This window comes from Dreissena polymorpha, chromosome 1, assembly GCF_020536995.1.
Source record: "Dreissena polymorpha isolate Duluth1 chromosome 1, UMN_Dpol_1.0, whole genome shotgun sequence".
In the NCBI taxonomy this organism is placed as follows: Eukaryota; Metazoa; Mollusca; class Bivalvia; order Myida; family Dreissenidae; genus Dreissena; species Dreissena polymorpha.
The window spans coordinates 200,662,196-200,672,195 of record NC_068355.1 but is presented as its reverse complement, the minus strand read 5'-3'; the positions used below and the strand labels follow the sequence as shown (position 1 = coordinate 200,672,195).

Genomic DNA, 10,000 nt, shown 5'->3' with positions numbered 1-10,000 from the left:
CTGGATACATGACCAGCATTAAAGTCGTGTCGGATATTTACTATGTTTCTCCGCAAGTGCCTTTCTTCCATTTGGAAGACGTCTACGTTATATTGTGCGTTAGGCGAGTCGGACATTTGCTGGGTTTCCTCGCAGGGCCCAGTAATATATGTGATTACAAAAAGAATAACGTCTTAACAGTTCATCAAGTTACACTTTCGAAGTTGATTGAGATATGGAAACAGGTTTGCAATCCTGCTTGACTGTTAACCCGTATGAGTCAAAAACAGCTGACCATGTGCATAACTATCGTTATGAAATCACTGTAGTTTTTTATGTATGTGATATTCAGAAAACTGTAGTGAGGAATTAGTTTGAACATACTTTTTCTACGATAATAAGTAGAAATTGCTCTAAAAATGCATGAATATGATTCTTATTTTTGAAGTGTTCTGTAACTTGATTTACCCATACACTCTTAATGAAATATTATTTCCAAAGCAATATTTTAAATATTGTTCCCAAGTATTTGAAAATGAGCTGCATATACTTGTTCTGTCATGGAGTAGTGGAAAGCGTATTCGTCTATCCACCGGAGGATCATGGCTTTGATCCCAATTGTGGGATTGTTCCTTCGATACCCTACCAAAAATACACAAATTACTGGTTATACACGGCACACGGTCTCGAGAACATTTTAATCAGACTTAGACTTATGATGCACGTGCGCTATAATAAATTAGTTTAAAATAAATATGACTTTTAAATGGTTAATCACCCACCTGAAATCATTTCATTTACTTACTGGTGAGTATAAACAATTTTAATACAATTATATTTTTAAAACCTGTTATTTAATGTAACCATATTTTATAATTTTTGCATGATGTGGATTTTTAGTAATATTTTAAGGTAAAAGTGTGAGTTTTGTTTGATGAATTTATAGTTTAGTTCATTATTACTTTAATTAGGTATATTCACAGTCAATACCATTTGTTTGATGGATAATGTTGACAATTCATAGTTCACTAGATTGTTTTTTTTATAAATGTTTTAAATTTAAACATAACAGCTTAGTACAACAATAATAATATACGTTTTCTTCTACGTTCTACATCCCGTTAAAACGTCTGTACCAAAAGTAACAGTTACACAACAGCAAACATATTAAGGTTAACCTAAAGTGAAAAGGTGAAAGTAAACGTGTTAATAAGGTGAAAGTAAACGTGTTAATAAGGTGAAAGTAAACGTGTTAATAAGGTGAAAGTAAACGTGTTAATAAGGTGAAAGTAAACGTGTTAATAAGGTGAAAGTAAACGTGTTAATAAGGTGAATTTGTTAGCTAATTTAATTGCTAATTGTTTAACATGAAATTTGTGTCATTTTGTTTTGAAAATCTATATTCACAACTCACTGGTATTGCTGACTACACTTAACACGACGCACGCATAAGAATAAGACATTTCACCAGTGGGTCTGTAAAAACATGAAATAACTGCGAGTTTTTCGTTGACCCTATTTTTCAAGAACAAGCACTTGGCATTGATCTGAATAAGATAATGTTGTTAATTGTTTGAATTGATATGTTTCCGTATTTAAAGCGGTTGATATAGATTAAAGAAATGCTCAACTAAAATACGGTATTCGTGCCCGTATATACGTGAAACAAAGTCATAAACACAGCCAAGTAAGAAGAGTAAATTTATGTCAAGCTTGTATTATATTCAGAAGACGTCATCCGGAAATCTATTTTCGTTAGAGAACCCATCTTATATGAAGGTATATACTACGCTGTCCCATGTCTTCCATCAACAGGTGTTTCTTTCAAATAATACCGGCCGATACGTTATGTGATTTCGAAAGAATGTTAATTGCTTTGACAGGGTATGTTACCACATATTAGTTTTTTTTTCTAAAATCTAGGTTATTCCGTAGTCAGTATTAGTCGAATGTTGCCAATAATACCAATGTGTGGTGCATTTGAAAATAGTATGCTGATTTGTTGTAATGTCAAAATGACTCGATAGTGTCTGTCTGACCGGGTGATCCTGTGTTCAATCCCTATTGTGATCGGGGAGTTTTCTGGGTTACATATATGAACAACGTTAAATACCCGCATATGGTTGTGGTAAGTCCTACGTCCTGGCAGTAGGAATTTAAGAAATTTTGAAATTAGGGCGCGGGAAGTGTAGTAGGTTTTGCTATACGGGGAACACACGTTGCTTTGGTGTAGGATGCAGATTTATAGCGACAGGTTAGAGTGCCTGCCTGTACCGGGATGTCCCGGGTTCAACCCCCGTTGTCTGGCTGGGTTACATAATGACTGCATATAGGGAATACTATATTTAATATTCAATATTTATGTCCTTTTTGTGTATGTTGCAGAGCAGGATTTTTTGTGTAGATGTTGTGTATAAAAATGGTAGGATGTTTTCGTCTCATTTGTTTCATTATGTTTAATTTATGTTTGAAATATAATAGTCTTTTGTAAAACATTGAAGTAGATTGAGGGGAATTGTTGACGTATCGTCTCGTTAATATGACTATGGCAATGTATCTTTAGAAATTTATTTGAGAATCACGCATTATAACTTAAGAGCATTGATACTATTTGTAAAATCCTTTGTAATAACGAAGGTATACATTATTAATTTTACTAGGTTGGGTTAAATGACAGGGGCAGTGGCAATCGAAATTTCAGTGGATATTTGGTGAAAATAATTATGTCAAAAACGCTTACGTAGTTTATATCAAGTAATACGCATGTTACTCAATCGTCAATAGCCAATAAAACATATTGGTTATAAATGTCTTTTAGATATCAATAACACATTAAGAAGGCACGATAATAGTGTGATATATGTTAAAAGGGTGGAGCATAACAATTGAAGATGGTTTTAAATTTTAAAATGTATCCTCTAGCAAAATTCAAATAATCATAAGTAAATATCATAATAAGTTTAACAACACTTTTAAATAAAAGAGCCGTTAGATGTGCTTGATGTATTTCAATACGACCGATGTGAATTGCCAATTAAACCGACTTGTGAGATCTTGTGAGTCGCTGCAAAGACTTTTAAAACGTCTTAACATAAGAACACATCAATTCAAATTCAGATTTATATGTATTTACTGTTAACATACACAATTGTGACACACGAGACACATACTTGCATTCAGTGTTCTTGAATATAATTCAGAGGGTCAACTCATATTGTCGAAGAGTGTTCAGTTCACGACAGTATAAGAAATGCATCTATTACGCTACTCAAAACAACATGAGACATTTCATGATCATAGGCGTAAAACTATTTGAACATATCTGTTAAACCAACGCATGAACATGGACAACATTTTGTTGTTCAGTGCATATTTCATTTTCAAAAAGTATATGTGTATACTTGCTAGATTCTATTATGCTCAGAAGTGGAAAAGTCTTATGGAAGTGCTACTTTTTTCAAGAATACCGCAGCGATATCAAAATAGTGAATACCATAATAGTTGTTATGGTAATAAATGTTATTGTTTTAAATGCTACATAATGTAACGAAAAACGCAAATACAGCATTAATATTCCGACGTTATACCATCGGTTTAGACGCTCTATTCCGATATTTATACACAATTGTAAACACTCGGCCTTTACTGCGTAATACAATTTAGTTTGGTTTTATATCAACAATGAGTAAGTATCAACAATCAGACAAAGTTTGATCAAATGTGGCTTTGATAGTTGCAATATGGTCTTGTTTGAGCGTTGATTAGTTGGAAACAAATGGTTGCACGTAAATCAGATTCATACTTGGAATATATATCGTCAAGATAACATTATGACAATGTTCCCTCAAGATCAGATTCAAATGCGGATTGGGGACTGTTCTGTAGAATATAGTTAACGACACACACCTTACAATGACGGGCGCTGGACATAAGTCAATTTCAAAATTTCCACATACATCAAACAAAACAAACGGCTTTTCATCGTGTTAAATATTTGTCTACCTTAGACGTGTAAAGCCTTCATCAAGATATTTGTTCAGTAAACACAAACTATTGTATTTTTAAAACACGTAAACAAAGTATTTTACATTTAGTTCACTGTATAGTTTTTTTCTTTGAATATCTTGTAGGGTTTAGCTGTAGTCAATATGTGTGGATTTTTTTTTTTTTCTTTCTAAAAGTAGCAGAGCATATTCAGCCAAATTATAAACCTTTTCTCCCGTTTTCCGCTTCGATTGTATAAAACATTGTCTTACTAGTTTCACATATGTTACATTTGACGTTAATCTATTGTAGCTGTCATGCATTTATTTATCAGAAACAGCAGTTTATACTCGACCCTCAAAACATAATTTATTTTTTAAAGTGTAATCAAAGTGGCTACACAACGGTTCAGTAACTTTTAAGACTTTTTGCGATCTTACCAGCAATTTTGAAATACCCCACGTCTCGACTAGATTCACGACGGTAAATGGTTTATTTACAAACTCTTTCTGACTTGAAAATCTATTTTCTTAAGTGCGTCAACATATTCAATAAAACAATCCATTACTTGAAACCTTGCATGAATGCATTCAATGATGAGAATCTCTATACTTTCGGCAATCGAATAAAGGCTTTGGGAACGTTTTGATATATCTTTGTCAGTTAATGGTGAGAACATTTTTATGCGATACGATAAAAAACGTCCTCGTACATACTTGAATATATATGAATATAAAAACCTGTAAACGCTGATGACCATATCATATCTCGGGGCGAAAAACACAAACAATGTTACATGAACTTAGTTTGTAAATCATTTCAATTAATTTTGATATACCATGAACACATCACATACTCCCTAAATCAGTATATTTGACGGGTTTAATGTATTGCTTAAAGGTATAATCTACTTCATTAGATTTCACATGAAACATGCTGGAGAACCGCTTCACCTTAATTTAAAATTTAAACTATTAATACATCAGCGATACTATGAAACGAACATCTTTATTGTTAAATGAAAGGTATATGTGTTCTTAAAAACGAAAATTAACTGCCTGACTGACCGAGCGCAAGCCCGTTCGCCTTTCTGACCGAGACCACGCCCGCCCGCCTAATTGACCGTGTACACGCCCGCCCATTAGAAACACATACAAACAGACAGACATAAAAACAAACTGCATACAGACGGACAGCGAGACAGACAGACTGGCAGAATGACAGGCAGACAGACAGATATACCGATAGACAGACACACAGACAGACACACAATTTACAATGGCACACACAACAGGTGCACAACTAACCTTTAATGTTTATTAGAAGTAATATTATTGGAATATAATCGTTACAACAATCATCAAACATTCAAACAAAAATGAAATTTACCTCTGCATATCTTATCCTGTCATCCCAAAACAAGGTGTCCGATGGTTTATTGTTCAATTACGCACGATTTCAGACTTGGTTACTATTATTGTGCAACGAGAAGTGAGCAAAATAATGTTTAAAAACAAAATTCATTATCTCAACCGAAGCGTGGCTGAAATGATGTAAATATCCTTTTATCGGACATAAAATAGAAGTGTATGAGAATGTTCAACATATACTTAAAAGTTAATGCTGTTCAAAACTTGTATATCTCAGATACGATCTCGGAACGTCCCAAGGCAAAAAACAAAATACATTTGAATAAGGAAAACACATTAAAGATGATGAACAGTCGATATCGGGGCCTAATACAACATATTGTACTTAAACTGAATGTGTGTAGCTCTATTTTCCTTTTATTTATGCAAATACTTTATGGAAGAGATGTGATTGTTTAAACTGTTATGAGTAAAATGTAAATTTCAATGGCCACGTCAAAACCATGCAATTGATTTTTGGCATTCGACAAATACCTGACAACCCATGTATGCATCCACAAATGTGTCAACTTTCTTGGCATATGTATCTAGAATGATTGAGCGATCATATGACAAGACATTGTACAATGAAGCGTATATTTGTTAAGTGAGATAAAGTGTCTGTTTTGAAAGCTAAACGCGCAACCTATATAATATGTAAATATATAATATATAATATATAATATATAACTTGATTGGTAGATCGATAGATCGACCGATCGATTCATTGATGTATCGATAATATATTGATCATAGATTGATAAATGATGATCGATTATTGTTGATCGGTGGATTGATTGATTTATTGATCGATTTATTTATTTATTTATTTATTAATGAGTGGATTGATTGATTGATATATTTATTGATAGATGTGTTGAATGATTTGTATATTGTTTGCTTATGTTCTTGCTTGACTTATCAATTGGATGACTAACTGACCGACTGACTGACGTATTGATTTATTTTATTTTATTTATTGGTTAATTGATTGAGATATTTTCGTGACAAAGGGTTATTCAACCATGTTGCAAAGAGTTGGAATTTAAATATTGTATACATGTAATGCCATGAAATGACTATGTGTTAATATCCACTATGGTATAACAATTACATGCATTATAATAATAGTGTTAATGTTTAAATCGACGCATGTAGAAATAGTTATATTTTGCTGTTTCATTGATATTTGGTATTTACTGTTTACCCACCTTGTTAGAACTATCAGAATATTGGACTGGTCCCCACATGGATAGTATACGCCACTAATTGGTTTGTTTCACTTCCAGGATGCTGGACTGGCATCTACGTAGTAAACATATGCTGAAATTGGTATGTTCCCACTACAATGACACTGGGCTGGTATCTACATCCTTAACATAAGGTAAGCATGGTATGTTTTCACTACCCGGAAACTTGACTGGTATTTACATGCTAAACAAAAGCTAAATCGGGTATGTTTTCATTATCATGACATTGGACTGGCATATATAAATATATGCTTAACATAGGCCCATCCAGGTTTGATTTTACTACCACGACAGTTGACTAGTATCTACATGCTAAATAAAAGCTGAGCCTTGTATGTTTTCAATTACCCGGGTCTAGACTGGTATCAACATGTCTGGATTGTTGAGTGGTAATAGTTTTAGTTGTAAGAAGTAGTAGTAGTAAGTAGTAGTAGTAGAAGTAGAAGTAGTAGTAGTAGTAATAGTAGTAGTAGTAGTAGTAGTAGTAGTAGTAGTAGTAGTAGTAGTAGTAGTAGTAGTAGTAGTAGTAGTAGTGGTAGTAATAGTAGTAGTAGTAGTAGTAGTAGTAGTAGAAGTAGTAGTAGTAGTAGTAGTAGTAGTAGTAGTAGTAGTAGTAGTGGTGGTAGCAGTAGTAGTAGCAGTAGTAGTAGTAATAGTAGTAGAAGTAGTAGTAGTAGAAGAAGTTATATGAGTAGAAGTAGTAGTTGAAGTAGTAGAAGTTTTGTAGAAGTAGTAGTAGTAGTAGTAGTAGTATTAGTAGAAGTAGTAGTAGTAGTAGTAGTTGTTGTAGTACTACTACTACTAGTAGTAGTAGTAGTAGTAGTAGTAGTAGTAGTAGTAGTAGTAGTAGTAGTAGTAGAAGTAGTAGTAGCAGCAGTAGTAGTAGTAGTAGTAGTAGTAGTAGTAGTAGTAGTAGTAGTAGCAGTAGTAGTAGTAGTTGTAGTAGTAGTAGTAGTAGTAGTAGTAGTAGTAGTAGTAGTAGTAGTAGTAGTAGATGTAGTAGTAGTAGTAGTAGTAGCAGAAGTAATAATTGTTGTAAATAGTAGTGGTTGTAGGAGTAGTAGTAGAAGAAGTAGTAGTAGGAGAAGTAGTAGTAGAAGGAGTTTTTTTAGAAATCTTCTGCATTTATAATTTATGTCCCAGTGCGGTTCTCAACGACCACATGCCCAGTCTTTACACGTTGGCAATTCAGTTAAATTCAACCACGATATTATAAACGTAGTTCAATAATGAACTTGTAAATGTATTAGTCTGTTAAAAATCACTTTAATTTGAAACAAACTTGATAAGCACTAAAATCAAAATCTTATGAGGAATAGTTATATTTTATTCCTACTTAAAACATATAATATATAATAACTGTTAAATAGGGAAAATTCCGTTTAGTTTTACGAACTGCCTGTTTTCGAAGTTCGCTGACTATGCTTATACGTAAATATTTTTAAAATATTAGCTTTACTTTTCTTGTTCATTATTTGTCTGAGAAACCTAATAATGTTTTGAAATTTGTGTTTTAAAGACACATACCTTTTTGTTCGTACCGCATGTACAAGATACCAATCATGAACGTTTCAAAACATATCCATACTCATATTTGTATTATTAACAGTATTTAGAAGTATACTTTACTGGTATTTAACTGAATTGCTTCCGTTATTATTACCTTTATTATGAAGTATATATGTCTTTTTTTACCTTTATTATGAAGTATATATGTCTTGATAGAATGCTACTAAACAATTAAGCTTACGTATTAGAACGTATTGATGTTATTTCGTATGTTTGGTGTTTGTGATCTCAATAGGTAAGACAAGAGCTGTCACAAGACATCGCGCTCGACGTTTCGAGTGCTTGACAGTATAACGTAAGCCATCATGGGGAAATTGTTCATATTCAATAAGGTCAAAGTAATATGGTCATATTCTAACTGGAAGAGGACCATAATTGAAACATAATGATCGCTAATGTTTTAAAGTAGTGGGACATTATAGACGATTCTGGTTTCAAGTTTATTTTCCACAACCTATTGAACATTTGTAAAGACATAACACAAACTAATAAGATTATATTTCAAGTTTGATAGCAATAGCTTGGGTGGGATGGCGGGACCGTCTTTAAAAAATAAAATAATAAAACTAAATAGTTGTGGTTTTGTTACCATGTTTCAATAAAAAATGTGTTGGGTTGAGAGGGGGGAATAATGCGGGGCTGAGGTCATTTATTAGATGATATTTTAAAAATAAGAAAAACACAAGAGCTGTGTTCGTGAAACACAATGCCCCCTACTGCACCGCTTTGAAGCCATGTCATTGACCATTGACCTTGAAGGATGACCTTGACCTTTCACCACTCAAAATGTGCGTCTCCATGAGATACGCATGAATGCCAAATATGGAGTTGCTATCTTTTATATTGCAAAATTTGACCTTTGACCTTGAAGGATGTCCTTGACATGTCACCACTCTAATTTTGCAGCTCCACGAGATACGCATGCATGCCAAATATCGAGTCGCTATCTTCAATATTGCAACATTTGACCTTTGACTTTGACGATTGACCTTAAAGAATGGCCTTGACCTTTCACTACTCAAAATGTGCAGCTCCACGAGATACACATGCATGCCACATACCAAATTGCTATCTTCAATATTGAAAAAATTGACCTTACACCTTGACGTTGAAGGATGATCTTGACTTTGACCTTTCACCACTCAAATTGTGCAGCTCCATGAGATACGCATGCACGCCAAATATCGAGTTGCTATCTTCAATATTGCAATATTTGACCTTTGACTTTGACCTTGAAGAATGACCTTGACCTTGGCCTTTCACCACTCAAAATGTGCAGATCCATGAGATACTCGTGCATGCCAAATATCAAGTTGCTATCTACAATATTGCAAAATTTTACATTCGACCTTGACCTTGAAGGATGACCTTGACTTTGACGTTTCACCACTCAAAATGCGCAGCTCCATGAGATACGCATGCATGCAAAATGTCGAGTTGCTTTCTTCAATATTGCAAAATGTGACATTTGACCTTGACCTTGAAGGGTTACCTTTACCTTTCACCACTCAAAACGTGCAGATCCATGAGATACTCATGCATTCCAAATATCAAGTTCCTATCTTAAATATTGATAAATTTGACCTTGACCTGTGAGCTTGAAGGATGACCTTGACCATTCACCACTCAAAATGTGCAGCTCCAAGAGATACAAATGCATTCTTCTATCAAATTGTTATCTTCAATATTGCAAAAGTTATGACCAATGTTAAAGTTTTCAGACGGACGGACGCCATATATTTGACCTTTGACTTTGAAGGATCACCTTAACCCTTCACCACTCAAAATGTGCGGCAATAAGATACACAC

The 10,000-nt window shown here is 33.7% G+C and overlaps 1 protein-coding gene across 1 annotated transcript in view; it reads right to left on the bottom strand.

The window, feature by feature from the left end:
- Nucleotides 1-10,000, bottom strand: part of LOC127864604 (toll-like receptor Tollo) — a 26,231-nt gene that overhangs the window by 7,657 nt on the left and 8,574 nt on the right. The window lies entirely within an intron of this gene.